Here is a 24,532-nt window from a genome sequence, read left to right on the forward strand (position 1 = left end):
ACCACCAATAATCTGCAGAAACTGCTCGAATCGATCATCCGCCGCCTCGACGCGAGTCAGACCACCGCCGACGAGCGATTCCATGCGCAAACCACCTTCAATGAGTGGGTGTCCACCGAATTGAAGAATTTTGGCAAGCAGATCGACTTGACTCAAGCCGATGTCGACGAGGCGCGCAAGACGGCGACCAACATGGATCTGGCCGTCGCTGGGACCTCCACACCATAGGGCCTCACTACCGCAGCAGACTCCTTCACCCATGCGCCTCCCACACCACCCGCCCAACTCCACCATCCTCCGCCACCTCCTCCTCCCCCACCACTTTACACTGAAGGCGCGGCGCAACTCCCTTTCACGCGGCTGGTCAATCATGGACCACCCTTGCTGCCTGTCAGAGCACTGGCGCCACTAGAGTCGGCCCGCGCCGGCGACCACTACACCAAACTACCAATGCATGACTTCCCCAAGTTTGTTGGCGACGCCCCTTGCATCTGGTTGGAGTGTTGTGCTTCTTACTTTGAGTTGTACAAGGTGTCGCAACACAGTTGGGTCATTACCGCATCCTTATACATGGAGGGTTTGGCAGCTATGTGGCTGCAATCTTACCGTCAGACGCGTCCGGGGTTGACATGGCCAAGTTTCAGAGCAGCAGTCGAGGAAGAGTTCGGGCCAGAAGAATTTGAGGTTCCGATGCACAGACTGGTCCAACTGAAATAGACTGGCAGTGTCCAGGAGTACAAACAGCAATTTGAAACTTGCATATACCATTTGTTGTCCCTCAATCCATCGCTCAGCCCCAAGTTTTTTGTGTCTCAGTTTCTGTTGGGTCTAAAGGATGAGCTCCGCCTTGGGGTCAGGCTGCAGGCACCAACAAGCATCACCCGGGCAGTTGTGTTCACATGCATATAGGAGGAAGAGTTGGAGAAACAACGTGCGCAGTGCCACCGTCCAGCACCAGTGGGACGTTCACCACTAGCTGTGCCACCACCCATTCCGGCTCGCGGGGTCGTGCCACCGCATCAAGGGGGCGACAAGTTTGGCCGTGTGCGTCAGCTGCGCGATTTCATACGTGCCAATGGCCTCTATTTTCGTTGCGGGGACAAGTACTCCCAGGAACATCAGCGCAAGAGGACGGGAGTAATGATGATGATCGAGGTTGTTGATTAAGGGGAAATTCTCTCGGACGACACAGTTCACACCTTGCAATTACTGGAGCCACCCGCTACCCAGGATGTTGAATGTTGCTCGCGAAGGAAATATGCCCTAGAGGCAATAATAAAGTTGTTATTTATATTCCTTATAACATGATAAATGTTTATTATTCATGTTATAATTGTATTAACCGAAAACTTAATACATGTGTGAATACATAGACAAAAAGAGTGTCTGTAACATCCCAAATTTTCAATTTGGAATGTTATGCATTAGATCATCATCATTATTATTTGAGTATTTGAGTAAATTTGGAATGTTATGCTAGGGATTTCGTTATTTTCATATTTGAGTATTCTCAAATTTTGAAAAGAGGATCGTTTGATTTTAATTATTTTCTCTTCGAATATTTCTTTTAGGAAAATAAAAGAGAGAGGATAAAATGACTTCCTCAAAATAAAGAAATATGGGAGATTTAATATTAAAATCAAATAAGAATTTCTTTTTAGAGTTTTATCGCTATTTTATTTGAATTAGGAAAAATATGCGTTTTTCAAAATTGCATTAGAGTCCCAAATAAATGTTCACCTTGTCCGGTAGATTTTTAGAGGACGGGCAAAATTTATTTCAGGATTTTTGGAGTCCGTTTAGAATTTCTTTTCTTTGTTTTTCTGCACAAAATATTTTTAAAAAAAAACGAACCGACCTAACCGGGCCGTGTCCGACCTGGACACTAGCCCGGTTGGCCCTTTAAAGCCGCGGAGGCCCGAGCCGCCAGCCCCCGCACCCGAAACCCTAGCCGCCGCCCGAGTCCCGCCGCCGCCGCCGGAGCCTCGCCGCGCCGCCCCGCAGCCGCCCCGCAGCCGCCCCGCCGTCGCCGGATCCCCTAGCCGCCGCCCGACCCCGTCGAAGGAGCCGCTCGCCGCCGCCGCCGTCTCGCCGAACCTCGCCGGAGGTAGCCGCCGCCGCCTTGGTTTCCGTGAGAAAACCAATCGGTTTTTTTTGAAACCCTAGATTCCGTTTTTTTTATTTTTAGATCGGTTTTTTTGCTTTATTTATTTAGCGAACGCCCGTTCGTTCGTTTGTTTTAATGAATGGTTTTCACCGTTTAGCCGTAGACAGCGAACGTTCGTTCATTAGCCTGATCGTCAATTTTTCTTTTTCTTGGATTTTCCGCGATTATTTTCAATCATGATTTCTGATCCGATTTTCATTTTAGTTTATCTTTTCGCTCGTTTATCGGAATCGGGAGATTCAAGCGCCTAGAGTTTCATCTCGAAGCCCTCTTTCTGTTTAATCAACTTAAACAAGTTTTTGCTACTGTAAAATTTGACTTTAGTCTAGATTAGTAAACGAAGCTGGTTTCTTTCGCAGTTTGAGTTTTGTGCTTCGTTTGATTTGATTCTTTTTGCAAACCGGAGTTCTTAAGTTGAACTTTCTGGTTAGATTTTCTTATTTGAGTTTTACCCGTGCATCTTGCTTGATTGCTTATTGTATACTTGTTTGTTTGTGATAGAGTACCCGGAGTGCGAAGCATGCTACTACGAGTCTCTAGGTTTCACGGATCATCAGCAAGGCAAGTAACACTTTGATAATACCTCTTTACTACCCAGTTTTATTGCATTAGATCAATCCTCAAACAATTGCATGGTTAGGATCTGATTAAATTGTGGGCTTGGGAAGTAGATGAGGTAGTACCTATTCACCTGTTTATTACCAAACCTTCGGGAGTTACTTCTACATTGCTTATATTGCTATGCTATGCTCGTAGACGTGGTTTGGGTTGAGTGTATTCATGAAAGATGTGATTGAGGCAACTGGGGAACCCAGTGTTGTCTGTATTTTTGGAAATCCCGGGGTACCGTGTGATTCTCCTATGGACTGCCACCCAGTCTCAAAGGGATCATAAGATTATTCATGCTAGAAACTTCCGTGTGCAGCCACATGCCATTATGGGCTCTGGCATAGTTGAGTAAGTTGTGGGAAACCTTTCCATGGTGGGCTAGCAGATGTAGGGGATTGTAGGTGTACATGCCTATCTATCGGTTAAGGGGACCTCTTCGGAAAGATTGTGTCTCGGTCATCCGTTTCTCAAACATCATGTAGTGTGAGAAATCAAACGGAGGAGATCGAGTCTTGTGGGTAAAAGTGCACAAACCTCTGCAGAGTGTACAAACTAATCATGGTTAGCTGTGTCCCCGGTTATGGACATCTTGAGTATCTAGTTCTTGGATTATCATGTGGATCTCAACACTCTAAATTAATTTTGTTGGGTTATTAATTACCTTTTAATTGGGATTGAGATGGGGTTTACCATTCTCAATGTTTTCAACCAACTTTGTAGTTAAATACAATTTATTCCTTTGTTGTAGGGAAAAATTGGCTTTCCGCAAAACATATTAACCATACAGCCTCCACCAGCCATATATGCATATAGTGATAGCTTTATTCTGTTCATTACTCTCTTGTGTTACATTGCCAGCATATTCCATGTGCTGACCCATTTTCGGGCTGCAACATATCATGTTGCAGACTTTTCAGACGACGAGTAAGGAGTCTTAGGTCGTGGTCTTTCACTCGGTGATGCTGTTGGAGTTGATGGACTCACTTTATCTTCCAAGCCTTCCGCTGTTAACGTATTAGATGGCCTTAAGCCATATTTATTGTAATAAGTTCTCTTTTGAGACATTCGATGTTATAAGTGTGTGATTGCCACTCTGTTATAAATCCCCAAGTACTGTGTGTGTCAGCATTACCGATCCAGGGATGACACTGATGCACAGAGATCAGACTGTTTGAGGTCTGGTCGCTACAAGATGGTATTAGAGCACACGCTGACTGTAGGACACAACCACTAAGCTAAAGCCCTAGATCACTACTCTCTTCTCATTTCTGACTCCTCTCCATTTTCTACTATTTAGGATGTCGGATGCAAGGATCAAGTTCACGCAACCGGATGAAGACACCCCTTTTGGACGCCACTTGAAGGAGAGAGAGAGGGGGGGCCTTATGAGAGAGATAGAGGAGGGGGCCTAGGGCTGGCCGCCCCCCCCCCCTTGGGAGTCCAAATTGGAGAAGGAGAGGGTGGCGCCCCATCTTTCCTCCCTCTCTCCCTCTCCTTCCTTCCCCCTTCCCCCTTCCTAGTTGGACTAGGAAAGGGGGAATCCTACTCCTACTAGGAGGAGGACTCCCCCCTCTCCTTGGCGCGCCCCAAGGCCGGCCGGCCTCCCCCTTTCTCCATTATACACGGGGGCAGGGAGTGTCGGTGTCAAAACCGGCGGATCTCGGGTAGGGGGTCCCGAACTATGCGTATAAGGTCGATGGTAACAGGAGATAGGGGACACAATGTTTACCCAGGTTCGGGCCCTCTCTATGGACGTAATACCCTACTTCCTGCTTGATTTATCTTGATGAATATGAATATTACGAGAGTTGATCTACGACGAGATCGTAATGGCTAAACCCTAAAAGCGTAGCCTGTATGACTATGGTTATGAGTGTCCCCTTCCGGACTAAGTCCTCCGGTTTATATAGACACCGAGAGGATCTAGGGTTACACAAGGTTGGTTACAAAGAAAGGAATCTACATATTTGGTCGCCAAGTTTGCCTTCCACGCCAAGGAGAGTCCCGTCCGGACACGGGTGCAGTCTTCGGTCTTCGTATCTTCACAGCCCATTAGTCCGGCCCATGGCTAATAGGCCGGATGCCCGAGGACCCCTTAGTCCAGGACTCCCTCAGTAGCCCCTGAACCTGGCTTCAATGACAAGGTATCCGGCGCGTAGATCTGTCTTCGGCATTGCAAGGCGGGTTCCTCCTTCCAAACTCCAAGATAGACTTCGGACGTATTGAACGTGTACGGATCTGTAACACCACACCCCACACACAACCGCAAAGAGAATATAATATTCCACGAGTCCAATCCGCTGACAACTTTTTGCAACATGACATCACGTCTGCCCGGTCATAATTTCGAATTGTTTTTTGTCTATCGCTCCACGTTTAGAGACGCGGTTGCCATTGGCACTTCTTGTCAAAGTAGAGATCGTGTCCCCCTTATTGCGGGATTCTCATCAATACGGGCGTGGGTAACCCAACCGTGCCATTTACACAGCCCTTGGGAACAGGCGAGTGGGGAGTCGCTCAATATTCACTACCTTTATAAGGAGATAAGAATCCCCTTTCTTCACCCACGTCTTCTCTTCCTCTGTCCTTCCATTCTCGAGCTCCAGCGCCCAAGTTCCCATCTTCCCCCTCTCAAGGAAGCACTCAATCATGTCTGGATCCGGAGGCCAAGGCAAGTGGATGGTCTCATCCGTCACGGAGAAGGACGTCACCCAGCTTCGGGCGGCCGGGTACCTGGCGAAAGGAATCGCCCACCGTCTGTCCTCCAAGGGGAAAGTCATCCCCACCCCGAAGCCTACTGAGAGGGTAGTTTTCCTCCCTCACTTCATCCGTGGATTGGGGTTTCCACTCCACCCCTTCGTCCGCGGACTGATGTACTATTACGGGCTAGATTTCCATGATCTAGCCCCGAACTCCTTCCTCAACATCTCGACATTTATTGTCGTGTGCGAGGCCTTCCTCCACATCCACCCCCACTTCGGCCTGTGGATCAAGGTCTTCAACATGAAGCCAAAGGTGGTGGACGGTCAGCACGCAGAGTGCGGGGGCGCCATGGTGAGCAAGATGCCCAACGTCACTTGGCCCACAGGCACTTTTGTGGAGACCGTCAAGGAGTGGCAGAAGCAGTGGTTCTACATCACAGAGCCGCGCGGCGCCACTTGGGCGGTGGCTCCCGAGTTTAAGGTCGGAGCCCCAATGCGGCTCACCTCCTGGAAGGAGAGAGGCCCCAACTGGTCAGCGTCAGATGAGCTGATAGCACTACAAACGCAAATTCAGAGTATGTTGGATAAAGATGTCAAGCTCGTCGACGTGATCCAGGTGATGCTGGTTCACCAGATTCTCCCCTGCCAAAGCCGAAGCTTCCATTTATGGGAATTCGATCCGACGAAGCACCAGGCCCTGGAAAGGCTCTTTGGAACAAGTCACGAAGGTGTCTGGCAGTTGCTCTTCAAGGGCAACGTGAAGCCGCCGGTCATGGATTTGGACCGCGAGCACGATCACTCCCATCCTGCCAATGAGGTAAGTTCTCCTTTTCTTCAGGCGTACCTTCTACTTGTTTGTTCAAGGAGGATGCCTAACCTTTGTTGTATTTTTTTAGGCGTGGACGGAGAGAGCAGAGCGGATCCATAGTTCGGCCGCGCTGCCCGAAGAGCCAGTCATCCCACTCCTGGCGAAGATGTTGGTTCGGGTGCCCTATAGGCCATCGGAAAAGAAGGCCAAGAAGAAGGCCAAGGGGGCCAAAGGTGGCCCCCGTTGCAAGGGTGCTTCGGACTTGACGTCCGAAGACGAAGTGACCCTTTCCTCCGCTGTTGAGGACGACAAGGATGATGAGGAGGAGAAGAACAACCATCCCCCTGATGAGGGAAAGAAGAAGAGGGCGGCCTCCACGAACCTGGAGGCGGAGACGTCCAAGAAAGGGAAGGGCTCCCTCGCGGATAACTCCGCGTGGGACGTCGACAGTAGTCCGGAGCGACGCCCCCGCACTAAGCCTCGGGCTGCATCGTAAGTGCTAAGACTCATACATGTCCATAAATCTAGCCTCTCCTCTTTGTTGTATTGACATGATTAGTTATGTTATTGCAGTCCGGCCCATGACAGCTCCCAGCGATCCTCGTCAGGAGGTTCGTTGGATTCAAAGGCGATGGCCAGCGAGTCGCCGCCGACCGCTCACTCCCCCAAGACCAAGGGCGATGCCGAGGTGCTGTCCCGAAGGACTTTCCCAGGCCGGGGAGAGGTTCAGGAGGCGCCAAAAGGCGAAACCCCGTCGCCGGACACCAGTGGGAGCCAATCCCCATGGAGACTGGTGATGAGGGCCGTATTCAGTTCGGCCCTCTGCCGGACTCGATTCCGGAGACCGATGCGGCTCTATTCCGGCACGCAACCTCCATAGAAAGAAGGGGGTATGCCTATGCCGCCGGTGACCCATGTCCAACCAGGGGCACCGGATAATCTGCTGGAAGCGCTGCGAGGCGCTTCCATTGTGGATGAGCACTGTGTTCTTATGGGCACGATAATTGAAAGGATTCAGTCCGCCAAGAGCGGACTAACTGAAGCCTGCAGCAGCCTACTGACATGTTTTGAGGTAAGCGACGCAAAAAGAGAAGATCCCAATACAGACAGTAGCCCCTGAGACACTGTCCGGTGTTCGGAAAGAAGAGCTGGATAGAGGATCAATCCCCTATTGCAGGAAACTAACTAAATATGTCTGAAATGAATACATAGGCGTCGCTGCTGGCCGCGGCCTCGCATACTGCCAAAGTCTACGGACTGAAGCAGAGACTGGAGTAGGCCGAGGAGGAGCTCGGCCAGGTGAGGAGGCAGCTCCAGGAGAATCAAGGTATGTAATAACCCGTTATATATTCAAAAAGAGTAAAATGATATACATTGACCAAAGTGTCATGATATGTATAGGAGCAACGACTGAGGTCGAGGCCCTGAAAAAGGCCCTGGCCGAAGCCGAGGGGAAGGCTGTTAAGGAGCAGGCCGCCCGTAAGAAGCTCAAGGCCCGGGTCAACGAGGTCCAGCAAGAGCTCCAGGACGCGTTGAGGAAGTGCGAGACCTTGGAACGCGATGCATCAGCTCAAGAGTCCAAACTCGCCAAGGCTCGTCAAAGCGCAAAGACGGGCCGGAATGAGGCCCGGGGCACCCTCCAGGAGATCCAGGAGGCTAGGAAGATCGTGGCGGGTAAGGCATTTAGTATGCAAAGCAAATATGTGGAGAGGAAGTATCTTTTACTAACCCGGATTCGGAGTTCTCCAGGGGCTTTTGCTGATCTGCCATGTAGTGTGTCCGACGCTGCGGAGTTCTTCCGAGCCGAAGAAGGGAGCTTCACGGAGAAGTTGTTCTGGTCGCAATATCTTGCGACAGAACATCTGGTGCCCTTCAGCAATCAGCTAAAACAGTTGGTCGAGCTGCACAGGGTGGCCGAACTGGCCATGAAGGATTTAATAATCCGGCTGTGGCCAGCCAAAGCTATACCCAGTAGTTACTTCGGCCTCGTGAAGCGGTTGGTGGATGCCTGTCCTCGGCTGGACGCCGTCAAGCGGTCCGTCTGCATCGAGGGCGCGTGTATGGCATTTGCCCGCATCAAGGTCTGGTGGGCGAAGATGGACACCATCAAGATTGTGACCGAGGGGCCACCGGAGGGCAAGGAGCACTGCACACCAGAGCGGTATTTTGGAGACGTCCTGGAGGGGTCTCGTATTGTAGCGACATAGTGTTCGCAAGACATTATCTTTGAATGAATGTATTCAAGTTGCCTCTACCTTGCATGATAAAATAAAGTGAGTTTGTGATATGATGTTTGTTATGTTAAAAAATGTACCTCCTGTGCGGCCGTGTTGTATGAAATCTGAGGGTTGGCCAGTCGTCGGCTTCTGCCCCCACGTAGGTAGTATGGGGGTGTTCAGGATGGAATCTAAACACTCTTGATCCAATTATATGGTCCTTGAAGGAGTTGTTTAGCGCAATGAACTAGGCAATCAGACTATGCGGCTTTAACGCCCTCACTTAGCCATAGGAATTTGACAATAAAAAATGTTGGCGCGGCCCCTAGTGTTCGAACTAGAGCGCTATAAGCGCCTGATCGGGCAGTACTGATCCTTCGCGTAATGTGGAAGAAATCTCCAATGATTTGCAACCTTCGAAGAGCTGACTGGCTCTCGCCGCATCATGACACTCAGTTTTCGGCTTTCTCTACTGAGGTGCTCCTTTGGGTAAACCAAGGCACAATCACAGTAGTTCTCCCTTTACTACCTTAGCCGATATATCGGAACATAAGGTAGCAAGCACACGAGCCGGGTGAGGGAGTCCTGGATTAGGGGGTCTCCGGATAGCCGGACTATATCCTTTGGCCGGACTGTTGGACTATGAAGATACAAGATTGAAGACTTCGTCTTGTGTTCGGACGAGACTCTACTTGGCGTGGAAGGCAAGCTAGGCAGTATGGATACGGATATCTCCTCCTTTGTAACCGACCTTGTGTAACCCTAGCCCCCTTCGGTGTCTATATAAACCTGAGGGTTTTAGTCTGTAGGACAACATACAATCATACCATAGGCTGGCTTCTAGGGTTTAGCCTCCCGATCTCGTGGTAGATCAACTCTTGTAATACTCATATCATCAAGAATAAATCAAGCAGGATGTAGGGTTTTACCTCCATCAAGAGGGCCCGAACCTGGGTAAAACATCGTGTCCCCTACCTCCTGTTACCATCCGCCTTTGACGCACAGTTCAGGACCCCCTACCCAAGATCTGCCGGTTTTGACACCGACATTGGTGCTTTCATTGAGAGTTCCTCTGTGTCGTCGCTGTTAGGCTTGATGGATCCTACTATCATCGATAGCAATGCAGTCCAGGGTGAGACTTTTCTTCCCGGACAGATCTTTGTGTTCGGCGGCTTCGCACTGCAGGCCAACTCGCTTGGCCATCTGGAGCAGATCGAAAGTTACGCCCCTGGCCACCAGGTCAGGTTTGGAAGCTTAAATTACACGGCCGATATCCACGGAGACTTGATGTTCGACGGATTCGAGCCCCTGCCTTGTGCGCCACGCGGTCACGATGAGTACGATTTAGCTCTACCATCGGACCGTATTTAGGAGATCACACCGGCAGCCGCTCCGAGCCTCAATTCGGAGCCAGTTGCGCCATCCATGGACGGGTGGATAGACCCCGTCACGGAGGCCGTATCCTCAGTGGCGATCGAGCCGAATATCGACCTTACCCTTCACGAGAGCCGTGTTGCCAAACTACCGGATCCTTCTCCGGCCATGGACTCCGAACCGCCTACGCCCGTTCCTATCGAATCCGATTAGGCGCCGATCATGGAGTTTACCTCCGCGGATATTTTTCAGCAGTCGCCCTGACATACTGAACTCATTAAGGTCTCTCTCCTTGTCAGGAGGATCCTGGCCGAACTATGTCCGGCAGGATTGGGATGCGGATGACGAAGAAATTTGCCACCCACCCACCACCCACTTAGTAGCCACTGTCGACGACTTAACCGACATGCTCGACTTCGACTCCGAAGACATCGACGGTATGGACGACGATGCGGGAGACGAAGAGGAACCACTGCCCATAGGGCACTGGACAGCCACCTCATCATACGATATATACATGGTGGACACACCCAAAGAAGGCAATGGCGACGAGACAAAGGAGGATGACCCCTCCAAGAAGCAACCCAAGCGCCAGCGTCAGCGGCGCCGCTCTAAGTCCCGCCAAGGCAAAAGCGGTGATACCGGCACAGGAGATAATAGCACTCCGGACAGTACCAAAGACGGCAACAATCCCCTCCAGCAAGATTTAAGGCAGGAGGATGGAGAAGCCAGCCCTCCAGAGAGAGCGGCAGATGGAGAGGCGGAGGATGATAATTACATGCCTCCCTCCGAAGACGAGGCAAGCCTCGACGATGATGAATTCGTTGTGCCTGAGGATCCCATCGAACAAGAGCGCTTCAAGCGCCGGCTTATGGCCACCGCAAATAGCCTTAAGAAAAAGCAGCAGCAGCTTCAAGCTGATCAAGATTTGCTAGCTGACAGATGGACTGAAGTCCTGGCAGCCGAGGAATATAAACTCGAATGCCCCTCCAAGAATTACCCAAAGTGCAGGTTGCTACCCCGACTGGAGGAGGAAGCACTGAAACCTACATCCCCGGCGTATGACGCGGCTGACCGGCCACCTCGTGGCCGCGACAGAGAGGTATTCCAGCCAAAAGCTCAGCCCGCATCCCGACGCCATTCAAATAAAAAGGCATGGGGAAATACGCCAGACCTGCGAGGCGTATTGGAGGACAAAGCAAAACATGCAAGATCGATCTACGGATCACGAGGGCGCGCCACTATGCGAGACGATAATCGTCACGCTGGATACAGTAAAAGTAAGTCCGGCCGGGCCGAACACAGCGGGCAAGACTCATTTGAGCTGCGTCGCGATATAGCCCAGTACAGAGGCGCCGCACACCCCTTATACTTCACAGACGAAGTAATGGATCATCAAATCCCAGAGGGTTTCAAACCCGTAAATATAGAATCATACGATGGCACAACAGATCCTGCGGTATGGATCGAGGATTTCCTCCTGCATATCCACATGGCCCGTGGTGATGATCTACACACCATTAAATACCTCCCACTCAAACTCAAAGGACCAGCTTGGCATTGGCTCAACAGCTTGCCAGCAGAGTCCATTGGCTGTTGGGAAGATCTAGAAGCCGCATTCCTCGACAACTTTCAGGGCACTTATGTGCGACCACCAGATGCCGATGACTTGAGCCACATAATTCAGCAGCCAGAGGAATCGACCAGGAAATTCTGGACACGGTTCCTAACAAAGAAAAATCAAATCGTCGACTGTCCAGATGCAGAGGCCCTAGCAGCTTTTAAGCACAACATCTACGACGAGTGGCTCGTCCGGCACCTTGGTCAGGAAAAGCCAAAATCTATGGAAGCCCTCACGACACTCATGACCTGCTTTTCTGCGGGGGAAGACAGCTGGCTGGCTCGCAGCAATAACATATCAAAGAACCATGGTATTTCGGATACCAAGGATGGCAATGGCAGGTCACGTCGCAACAAACATAAGCGTCGCATTAACAACGACAATACCGAGGATACGGCAGTCAATGCCGGATTCAAAGGCTCTAAACCCGGTCGGCAGAAAAAGCCATTCAAAAGAAGCACTCCGGGCCCGTCCAGTTTGGACCGTATACTCGATCGCTCGTGCCAAATACACGGCACCCCCGACAAGCCAGCCAACCACACCAACAGGGATTATTGGGTGTTCAAGCAGGCCGGCAAGATAAATGCCGAAAACAAAGATAAGGGGTCACATTGCGATGACGAGGAGGAGCCCCGGCAGCCGAACACCGGAGGACAGAAGAGGTTCCCCCCACAAGTGCGGACGGTGAACATGATATATGCAACCCACATTCCCAAGAGGGAGCGGAAGCGCGCGCTCAGGGACGTATATGCGTTGGAGCCAGTCGCCCCAAAGTTCAACCCATGGTCTTCCTGCCCGATCACCTTCGACCGCAGGGACCACCCCACTAGTATCCATCATGGCGGATTTGCCGCATTGGTCTTAGACCCAATCATTGACAGATTTCACCTCACTCGAGTCCTTATGGATGGCGGCAGCAGCCTGAACCTGCTTTATCAAGACACAGTGCGCAAAATGGGTATAGACCCCTCAAGGATCAAACCCACTAAAACGACCTTTAAAGGCGTCATACCAGGTGTAGAGGCCCATTGCACAGGCTCAGTAACACTAGAAGTGGTCTTCGGATCTCCGGATAACTTCCGAAGCGAAGAGTTAATCTTTGACATAGTCCCGTTCCGCAGTGGCTACCATGCACTGCTCGGGTGAACCGCATTTGCGAGATTCAATGCGGTACCGCATTACGCATATCTCAAGCTCAAGATGCCAGGGCCTCGGGGGGTCATCACAGTCAATGGAAACGCAGAGCGCTCTCTCTGCACGGAGGAGCACACTGCGGCCCTCGCAGCAGAAGCGCAAAGAAGCCTCTTAAGGCAATCCACTAGTTCGGCGATTAAGGACCCGGACACCTTCAAGCGCGCCCGGAGTAATCGGCAACAGGACCGCCTGGCACGTTCCGAGCTCGCATAGCAATGTGGCCCCCTCCTCGGTCCCAGCCAAACGGCGAAATCCGTGCCACGTGTACATAATTACGCATTAAAAATACCATGGGTACAGGCGGGGAGGGGGCACGACTGCGGCACGCTCCAAGTCGCGGCTTAAACCGCACTAGGGGTTTCCCACTTTGTTATTTTTCTCTTTCAAGACTTTAATCTCTGGAAACCCTGTTCGGCAGCATGATTGCTGAACAGATGCAGCAACCAAGGAGGCAGAAAGCTACGTCACACCATGGAACTCCCAGGTGGATTACGATAACGAGTGAAATACTTGCTTTAATACTATTCCTGAGCTCGCCCTTGGAAGGGACATGTCAAATAGTCCTACTTTTTGCTTATCGCACTACTTGTATCATTCTGATTTAACGCACCTTTTTGAATAAACAATGCATAGCATTAAGACTATTATTGCATTCTTCCTTTATATATATGTGTGTGTGTGTGTGTTCATTCATGACATCTAGCACCCGTACACTCTGGTACGGCCAATACGCTAGGGGCTTAAGCATACCCCATAATACGGCGTGAGAAGTCCGAACACTTTCGACAGTGCGGCGCCCCGAACTTATAGCATTATATGCATCAGCTCCGAATCATGTCTTGGGTCAATAGTTGGGTTTGCCCGGCTCCCATGTTTTGGTACCTTACGTTCCGCTATATCGGCTAAGGTAGCACTGGGAGAACTACTGCGATTGTGCCCCGGTTCTGCTGGGCTAAGCACCTCAGTAGAGAAAGCTAAAATTGACTGTCATCATAAGGCGAGAGACTGGTCGCTGTTCGAGAGATTTCAAGTCCCTAAAGACTTATGGCGCTTAGAGCAAGGAGTCGGCCCTGTCCGGCTTAAGGCGTGTATTGCACCACGAATTCGGCCTTCCAAATACTAGGGGCTTCGCCGAAATTTAAAATTATAGAATTCTATGGCTAAGTGAGAGTGATAACGCATTATAGTCTGATTGCCTTGTTCGTTGTGCTGAGCACCTCCCTCGAAGGACCCAAAAATGGGAACAAGAGTGCTCAGGTTTATCCCGAACACCCCAGCACTCGTGGCGTGGGGGCAGAAGCCGACGACTAGCCATCTCTAAGATTTGATAAACAGCCGAACAGAAGGTAATATTTTAAATTCAGACAAGCATTGCATAGCGCATATGAACAAGTTTTCATAATACAGGATTACACGAGCAAGTTTATTCAAATATTACATCTTTCGCACACTCGTCCGCTACAAGACGGGCACCCTTCAGGACACCCTCATAGTACATCTTGGGGTGGCGATGCTCCTTGCCCTACGGCGGCCCCTCCTTCACCAGCTTCACGCCATCCATCTTAGCCCAGTGCACCTTCGCACGGGCGAAAGCCCGGCGTGCACCTTCGATGCAAACGGACTGCTTGATAACTTCCAGCCGTGGGCAGGCATCCACAAGCCGCCTCACCAGGCCGAAGTAGCTATTGGGAAGGGCGTCACCAGGCCACATCCGGACTATAAAGCCCTTCATGGCTTGTTCGGCCGCCTTGTGCAGCTCAACCAGTTGTCTGAGCTGGTCGCTCAGAGGCATCGGGTGTTCGGTCCCAGTATACTGGGACTAGAACAGCTTCTCCGTTGAGCTTCCCTCCTCGGCCTGGTAAAACTGTGCGGCATCCGACACGCTACGGGGCAAATCTACGAATGCTCCTGGAGAGCTCCGGACTTGGGTAAGTAACAAGTAATTTACTTTCACATGCTTGCTTTGCATATTGAATGCCTTACCGCCGCTATCTTCTTCATCGCATCAATCTCCTGGAGGGCCTTTTGGGCCTCAGCCTTGGCATTCTTTGCGCTCTCGAGGACCGCGGCAAGCTCGGACTCTCGCGTCTTCAAGTCAAGCTCCAACGCCTCGTGCTTCGTCACGAGAGCGTGGAGCTCTTGTTGCACCTCGCCCACCCGTGCCTCCTGCCTTTCCCGCTCGGTGCGCTCCTTGGCCGCTTTGTTTTCGGCCTCGGATAGCGCTTGCTTCAGGGTCGCCACCTCGGTTGTGGCCCCTGGCAAATTTACGATGATCCTGTCATTTTGCAATCGCATTCTTTATATATATATATCCATAGACTAGTTACTACTTACCTTTGTTCTCCTCAAGATGCCTCTTGGCAAGGCCGAGCTCTTTCTTGGACCCTTCGAGGTCCTGCTTCAGTGCGGCGACCTCCGCAGTCAGTGCGGCAGAGGCCAGCAGCGAAGCCTACATTCGCATATAGACATACTTATATTAGACTCCTGCGATATTGTTTGATCCTCTATTCGGTTTTTATTTTTGAACACCAAACAGAGCATCAGGGGCTATTGTCTATTTGGTAATATTTTTCCTATATTTAAAATACTTACATCAAAGCCTGTTAGAAGGCTGGCACAGGCTTCAGTCAGTCCACTCTTGGCGGACTGAACCTTCTGGATCACCGCACTCATAATAGTGTGGTGCTCTTCGTCGATGAAAGCGCTGCGAAGCGCTCCCGGCAGATTGTCCGGTGCCTCTGGATGGACAGAGGTCACTGGCACAGGCGTCTTGCCCCTTTTGGAAGGAGGCCGCCTGCCTGAGTCCGGAACCACTGGAGGTTCCGGCGCGGTATTCGGCTAAAGGCCGAACTCAGAGCCCTCGGGTGCCTCCCTCCCTCTGCTCCTGGAGTCCGGAAGGTCACCTTGAGGCGCCTCCGAGATTGTCTCCCCTCGACCCGGTGCCTCTTGAGACAATACCTCGGCATTGTCCGTAGGGCAAGGGGAGGTGGCGGTCGGAAGTGGATCACTATCCATGTCCGACGAGTCCAAGGAGCCACCCGACGAAGATACGTCGATACGGGCTTGGGGCGGTCTGCATAATCATATTCGGCGTTAGGAGAAGCAGTGCGACAAAGGTATGCTATGAGTTACTCTGGTATCCAAATACTCACGACTTCGCTAGGGGCTTGGCCCTGAGCAGCCACTCATCTTCGTCTTCGACGACGGTGGTGGAGCAGTCCGGAAGGAGAGTCCTTCCCTTCTTGGACCCTTCGCCCCCCCCCCCCCGGTTGGGGCGGCCTTCCTTTTCTTGTCTCCCCCGACTGGAGGGGGAGCATCTTCATCTTCCTCCTCGTCTTCGGGGGAGGAGTGCGTCGTGGAGTTATCGGACGATGAGTCCGATACCACCTGGCATCGGGAACTCTTTCGGGTTCCCTTGGCCTTCTTGGTCTTCTCCGGCACCTTGTAAGGAGCCGGAGTCAGCATCTCCGTCAGGAGAGCGTCCGCAGTGTCTTCGGGCAGAGGGGCCGGACAGTTAATCTGCCCCGACGTCTCCACCCATTCCTGTCAAAGGCATGCAGCTCAGACCCCGCACATGGTTAAGCTAGGGGAAATAAATATCCTACCGAATGAATAGAACTCACCGGATGCGCTAGGCGCTTCGCGCTTAGCCCGCGGTCCTCGGTAAGAGAAGGAGGGACCTCGGCGCCCTTGAACAGCACCCTCCAGACATCCTTGTGCATCGTGTCGAAGAGCTCGCTTAGAGTCTGGTGCCGGGCCGGGTCGAACTCCCATAAGTTAAAATCCCGTTGTTAACACGGGAGGATCCGGCGGAAGAGCATGACCTGGACTATGTTGACAAGCTTGAGCTTCTTGCTTGCCATATTCCGGATACATTTCTGGAGTCCGTCCAGCTCCACCGATGAACCCCAGGACAGGCCCTTCTCTTTCCAGGAGGTGAGCCGTGTGGCGATTCTGGATCGAAACTCGGGGGCCACCACCCAGTTGGTGTCGCGTGGCTCGGTGATGTAGAACCACGCCGATTACCATCCCTTTATGGTCTCCACGAAGGAGCCTTCGAGCCATATAACATTGGGCATCTTTCCCACCATGGCTCCACCGCGTTCCACTTGTTGGCCTCCCACCACCTTCGGCTTGATATTGAATGTCTTTAACCACAGGCCGAAGTGGGGCCGGATGCAGAGGAAAGCCTCACACACGATGATGAACGCCGAAATGTTGAGGATGAAGTTCGGGGCCAGATCATGGAAGTCCGGCCCGTAGTAGAACATGAGACCGCAGACGAATGGATGGAGGGGAAACCCCAGTCCGCGGAGGAAGTGGTGGAGGAAAACTACCCTCTCGTGAGGTTCCGGGGTAGGAACAATCTGCCTCGCAGCGGGCAGCGATGCGCGATATTCGCGGCTAAGTATCCGGCTTCGCGCAGCTTCTTGATGTGTCCCTCCGTAACTGAGGAAGCCATCCATTTGCCTCCCACTCCGGACATGTTTGGAGAAGGTTGAGGGGAAGGATATGGACTTGGGCGTTGCAGCTCGAGTGCGCAAGAATGGATGAGCAAGGAGGAAGAAGGCGTGGGTAGAAAAAGGTTAAACCTTATCCCCTTATAAGGGCGGCCGAAACTATGCGCCCCCACTAGCCTGGTAAAACTCACTTATCCCCCAAGCACCGTAATTGATGGCGTGGTTGGGTTACCCACACCCGTATTGATGAGAATCCCATAATGAGGGGGACACGATCTCTGCTTTGACAAGACGTGTCAAGAAACTACCTCGCGTTATGTGCAGGGCTAGTTGAAGAAAAACGGTTTGAATAATCACCGGGCCATGGCATAATGTCATGTTGCCAAAACGTGTCAGCATATTAGATTTGTGGAAATATTATTCTCTCTACGGTGGTATGTGGAACATATTTTGCAGGGTCGGACACTATCCTTGTATTCAAATTCTTCTGTGGTGTATTCGGAGGAGGAACCCGCCTTGCAATGTCGAAGACAACACTGCGCACCAGACTCATCGTCATTGAAGCCTGGTTCAGGGGCTACTGAGGGAGTCCTGGATGAGGGGGTCTCCGGACAGCCGGACTATATCCTTTGGCCGGACTGTTGGACTATGAAGATACAAGATTGAAGACTTTGTCTCGTGTCCGGAGGAGACTCTACTTGGCGTGGAAGGCAAGCTAGGCAGTACGGATATGGATATCTCCTCCTTTGTAACCGATCTTGTGTAACCCTAGCCCCCTCCGGTGTCTATATAAACCGGAGGGTTTTAGTCCGTAGGACAACATACAATCATACCATAGGCTGGCTTCTAGGGTTTAGCCTCTCCGATCTCGTGGTAGATCAACTCTTGTAATACTCATATCATCAAGAATAAGTCAAGCAGGACATAGGGTTTTACCTCCATCAAGAGGACCCGAACCTGGGTAAAACATTGTGTCCCCTGCCTCCTGTTACCATCCTCCTTAGACGCATAGTTTGGGACCCCCTACCCGAGATCCGCTGGTTTTGACACCGACACCGGGCAACCCAACTATTGACTAAAGACATGATTCGGAGCCAATGCATATAGTGCTAAATTAGGGGTGCCGAACTATACTATAAAAAGTGTCCGGACTTTTGTTGCCATAGTGCGGGGTGCTATGAAGCCCCTGGCAAATGTGAAACGTACCAAAGTGTACGGGTGCTATCTGATAAGGTTACCCATAGGAGGGAAAGAAAGAAGAAGAAGAAGAAGAAGAAGAAAAGGAAGGGAAAACAGACAGGGTGCAAAGATAATAAGCTAGGGCTCTAGAGCTCGGGACGCGAACTATTTCCATTGTAATTTGATTAATACGTCAAGGCGCATTTGATACAAGTAGTGTGATGGGCCACAGGCTATTTAACATGCCAAAACCAAGGGATAGCTGCATGTGGGTCCTAAAAAACAGGTAGAGTGATTGTTAACGAAACCACCTAGAAAGTCCCCCATATGTTTGTGTTTCTTGTCGTCTTGGTGTGTTTTTCCTTCAAGAGGACCGATGATCAGGACATCAGATGGGGCCTGTGGGATTGAGACCTGAAAAACGAAAAAGGAAAAGTGAAAGTATGTGTGTGTGTCCGGTGCCGGTTGAGCCGTACTGTGGATCACAAGCTAGCTATGCCTCTGTCGATGCCCACGGAATTTTGAGTGCGTAGTTATGTACGTGCGGCACGAATGCCACCACTTGATCGGGACTGAGACGGAGGCTGGATTGCTAGTCGAGCTCCTGATGAGCCGAGTTGTCCTGCTACAGGGTAGTTCGAAACCTCTTAACGGTGTCCGTGGGCTCGGCAGCCGAATTAAGGTTCTGCTTGAGAAGGTCGCTCTGTACTTCTGCTACTAAGGCCGTTGTGTGCTCTTTTGTATGGAGGGATCGTTTCGTATTTCCATTGACCGTTATGACACTGCGTGGACCGGGCATCTTGAGCTTGAGATAAGCATAGTGTGGCACTACATTGAATCGAGCGAATGCGGTTCGTCCGAGCAGTGGGTGATAGCCGCTACGAAAGGGGACGATGTCGAAGATTAACTCCTCGCTTCGGAAATTGTCCAGAGATCCTAAGACAACCTCTAGTGTGATTGAGCCCGTACAGCGGGCCTCTACACCCGGTATGACTCCTTTGAAGGTAGTCTTTGTGGGTTTGATCCGTGATGGATTAATGCCCATTTTGCGCATTGTGTCCTGATAGAGCAGATTGAGGCTCCTACCCCCATCCATAAGGATGCGCGTCAGGTGAAATCCGTCGATGATAGGGTTGAGGACTAGCGCGGCTGAACCGCCATGACGGATACTAGTGGGATGATCCCGACGAACAAACGTGATTGGGAATGATGACCATGGGTTGAATTTTGGGGCGACTGGCTCTATCGCGTAGACGTCCCTTAGTGCGCGCTTGCGCTCCCTTTTGGGGATGTGTGTGGCATATATCATGTTCACTGTTTTGACTTGAGGGGGAAACTTCTTCTGTCCCCCTGTGTTCGGTTGCCGGGGCTCCTCGTCGCCGTCCTCGCTTTGTGATCCCTTTTCCCTGTTCTCGGCGTTTAATTTGTCGGCCTGTTTGAAAACCCAACATTCTCTGTTGGTATGATTGGTTGGTTTGTCTGGGGTGACATGTATCTGGCACGGGCAATCGAGTATACGGTCCAGGCTGGATGGTCCCTGATTTTTTCTTTTGTACGGTTTCTTCCGTTGGCTGGACTTGGAACCGCTGAATCCGGCGTTTACTATAGTGTCATCGGTATTATCACCATTGCTTTGGTGTTTGTGTCTGTTACGTCGGAGCTTGCCATTGTTGTTTTTGACCTTGGAGGGGCCTGCCTCGCTGGCTGTGTTTTTACTACGAGCCAGCCAACTATCCTCACCCGCGCAAAAGCGGGACATGAGTGACGTAAGGGCTGCCATAGATTTTGGCTTTTCTTGGCCGAGGTGGCGGGCTAGCCATTCGTCGCGGATGCTATGTTTAAAGGCCGCTAGGGCTTCGGCATCCGGACAGTCGATGATCTGGTTCTTTTTGGTTAGGAACCTAGTCCAGAATTTCCTGGCTGACTCTCCAGGTTGTTGAACTATGTAGCTTAAGTCATCAGCGTCTGGTGGCCGGACATATGTACCTTGGAAGTTGTCGAGGAAGGCTTCTTCCAGGTCCTCCCAGCTGCCGACGGAATTTTCAGGCAGGCTATTTAACCAGTGCCGAGCTGGTCCTTTAAGCTTTAGTGGGAGGTATTTGATAGCGTGGAGGTCATCTCCACGGGCCATGTGGATGTGGAGGATAAAGTCCTCTATCCATACCGCGGGATCAGTTGTCCCGTCGTATGATTCAATATTCACAAGTTTGAACCCTTCGGGGAATTCGTGATCCATTATTTTGTGAGTGAAGCAAAGAGGGTGTGCGGCGCCTCTATACCTGGCCACACCACGACGTAGCTCCGATGGAGTTCGTCTGCAGTTGTCGGCTCAGGCGTGACTAGGTTTGTCATGTCCGAATAGGTAGCCATCATCACGTATCGAGGAACGTCCTCGCGATCTGTAAATCGATTGGGTATATTCTGCTCTACTATCCAAGGTCTGCCGGAGGTCGTATGTATGACCCCGAACTGTTTTGTCTCTATTTTTACGTGGCGGTGGGGCAGGCTGCTGTTCGGCCTGAGTTGCCACTCTATCCCGACCACGTGGTGGTCGGTCCGCCGCACTGTCCTGACCGCGTAGTGGTCGATCGGCCACATTATGCGAGGGAGGTATGGGCTCCGGCGCCTCTTCATCGAACTGAGGTAGCAGCCTTTGCTTCGGGTAACTCTTGGCTGGGCGTCTGAGGCCATATTCTTTGGCTACCAGAACATCAGTCCACCTGTCGACGAGCAGATCTTGGTCAGCTTGAAGCTGCTGCTGCTTCTTTTTCAGGCTCCTTGCGGTGGCTATTAGCTGGCGCTTGAAGCGCTCCTGCTCGAGAGGTTCCTCAGGAACGATGAAATCTTTGTTGCCGAGGCTTTCCTCATCCTCGGAGAGCAGAAGTTAACTACCGTCCTCCGAGTCGTTGGGACTGGCCTGTTCGTCGGGGCTAGCTTGCCCGTTTTCTTGCTCCTCCTGTTCGGATGTTACCCTAGCAAGGTCTTCATTGTTTTCGGCATCGTCCGGAGTATTATTTTCTCTGGTGCCAGCATTGCTGTCTTTTGAACGACGTGACTTAGAGCGGCGCCAAGGACGCCGGCATTTTTGCTGTGTCTCAGGAGGTTTATTCTCGACTAGATTTTCTTTGTCATCGTCGTTGGTTGTTTTGGGTGTGTCCACCATGTACACATCATACAAAGAAGTGGTCGTCCATCGTCCAGTAAATGGCGGATTTTGGTTTTGCTCCTCATCAGCATCGTCATCCATACCGTCGATGTCTTCGGAGTCATAATCAAGCGTGTCGGTTAAATCCTCGACCGTGGCTATGAAGTGGGTGGCGGGTGGGAAGCAAAATTCTCCATCGTCAGCCCCTAGTTCGAACCGGACATAGTTCGGCTGTGGATCCCCCAAGGGCGAGTGCTATAAGATGTCTGCGGCGCTGAACTCAAAGATCGAAAAGCGATCAAGTTCGGCGTCCGCGGACTCACATGGTTCGGAACTTATAACCAGAGATGAGTCCGGAGTTCCGGTGACACAGATATTGTGTGAGGTTAAGTCCATGTGCGGCTCCAACGCCGGGGAATCTGTGGCCTCCGTGGTGGGGTTGAGCCTCCCGTCCTTGCATGGCGCAGTCTGCTCCGGATCTAAGGCCAGAGCGGTTACAGGAGTTGTCTCCTGGATGCGGTCCAATGACAGATTTAGGTCATGTTCATCGGGGTGACCAGGAGTGGTTGCCACGGTCTTGAATCCGGCGAAGATCAAATCTCCACGGATGTCCGCAACGTAGTTCAAGCTCCCAAATCTGACGTGGTGGCCAGGGGCATAGCTATCGATCTGCTCCAGATGGCCAAGCGAGTTGGCCCATAGTGCAAAGCCGCTGAAAACGAAGATCTGTCCAGGGAGGAAGGTCTCTCCTTGGACAGCATCGTCGCTGATGATTGAAGGGGCCATCAAACCTTTAAGGGATGGCACAGTGGAACTCTCAATGAAAGCACCAATGTCGGTGTCAAAACCGGCGGATCTTGGGTAGGGGGTCCCGAACTATGCGTCTAAGGTCGATGGTAATAGGAGACAGGGGACACGATGTTTACCCAGGTTCGGGCCCTCTCTATGGAGGTAATACCCTACTTCCTGCTTGATTGATCTTGATGAATATGAATATTACAAGAGTTGATCTACCACGAGATCGTAATGGCTAAACCCTAAAAGCCTAGCCTGTATGACTATGGTTATGAGTTTCCCCTTCCAAACTAAGTCCTCCAGTTTATATAGGCACCGAGAGGATCTAGGGTTACACAAGGTCGGTTACAAAGAAAGGAATCTACATATTTGGTCACCAAGCTTGACTTCCATGCCAAGGAGAGTCCTGTCCAGACACGGGTGCAGTCTTCGGTCTTTGTATCTTCACAGCCCATCAGTCCAGCCCATGGCTAACAGGCCGAACGCCCGAGGACCCCTTAGTCCAAGACTCCCTCAGGGGGCACCCTAGAACACACAAGTTGATTGTTTCCAGCCGTGTGCGGTGCCCCCCTCCACCATAATCCACCTCGATCATATCGTCATAGTGCTTAGGCGAAGCCCTGCGCTGGTAGATTCATCATCACCATCATCACGCCGTCGTGCTGATGAAGCTCTCCCTCGACACTCTGCTGGATCATGAGTTCATGGGACGTCACCGAGCTGAACGTGTGCAGATCGCGGAGGTGCCGTACTTTTGGTGCTAGGATCGGTCAATCGTGAAGACGTACGACTACATCAACCGCGTTGTCATAATGCTTCCGCTTACGGTCTATGAGGGTACATGGACAACACTCTCCCCTCTCTTTGCTATGCATCACCATGATCTTGCGTGTGCGTAGGAATTTTTTTTAAAATTACTATGTTCCCCAACAGTGGTATCAAAGCCAGGTTTATGTGTAGATGTTATATGCACGAGTAGAACACAAGTGAGTTGTGGGCGATAATAGTCATACTGCTTACCAGCATGTCATACTTTGATTCGGCGGTATTGTTGGATGATGTGGCCCAGACCGACATTACGCGTACGCTTATGCGAGACTGGTTCTACCGACGTGCTTCGCACACAGGTGGTTGGCGGGTGTCAGATTCCCCAACTTTAGTTGAATCGAGTGTGGCTACGCCCGGTCCTTGTTGAAGGTTAAAACAACACATACTTGACGAAAAATCGTTGTGGTTTTGATGCGTAGGTAAGAACGGTTCTTGCTCAGCCTGTAGCAGCCACGTAAAACTTGCAACAACGAAGTAGTGGACGTCTAACTTGTTTTTGCAGGGCATGTTGTGATGTGATATGGTCAAGACATGATGCTAAATTTTATTGTATGAGATGATCATGTTTTGTAACAGAGTTATCGGCAACTGGCAGGAGCCATATGGTTGTCGCTTTATTGTATGAAATGCAATCGCCATGTAATTGCTTTACTTTATCACTAAGAGGTAGCGATAGTCGTAGAAGCAATAGTTGGCGAGACGACAAAGATGCTACGATGGAGATCAAGGTGTCGCGCCGTTGACGATGGTGATCATGATGGTGCTTTGCAGATGGAGATCAAAGGCACAAGATGATGATGGCCATATCATATCACTTATATTGATTGCATGTGATGTTTATCCTTTATGCATCTTATTTTTCTTAGCTCGACGGTAGCATTATAAGATGATCTCCCACTAAATTTCAAGGTGTAAGTGTTCTCCCTAAGTATGCACCATTGCAAAAGTTCATCGTGCCGAGACACCACGTGATGATCGGGTGTGATAATCTCTACGTTCACATACAACGGGTGCAAGCCAGTTTTGCACACGCCGAATACTCGGGTTAAACTTGACGATCCTAGCATATGCAGATATGGCCTCGGAACACTGAGACCGAAAGGTCGAGCGTGAATCATATAGTAGATATGATCAACATAGTGATGTTCACCATTGAAAACTACTCCATCTCACATGATGATCGGACATGGTTTAGTTGATATGGATCACGTGATCACTTAGATGATTAGAGGGATGTCTATCTAAGTGGGAGTTCTTCAGTAATATGATCAATTGAACTTTAATTTATCATGAACTTAGTACCTGATAGTATTTTGCATGTCTATGTTGTTGTAGATAGATGGCCCGTGCTATTGTTCCATTGAATTTTAATGCGTTCCTAGAGAAAGCTAAGTTGAAAGATGATGGTAGCAACTACACGGACTGGGTCCATAA

Source organism: Triticum urartu, chromosome 6, assembly GCF_003073215.2.
Source record: "Triticum urartu cultivar G1812 chromosome 6, Tu2.1, whole genome shotgun sequence".
Classification (NCBI taxonomy): Eukaryota; Viridiplantae; Streptophyta; class Magnoliopsida; order Poales; family Poaceae; genus Triticum; species Triticum urartu.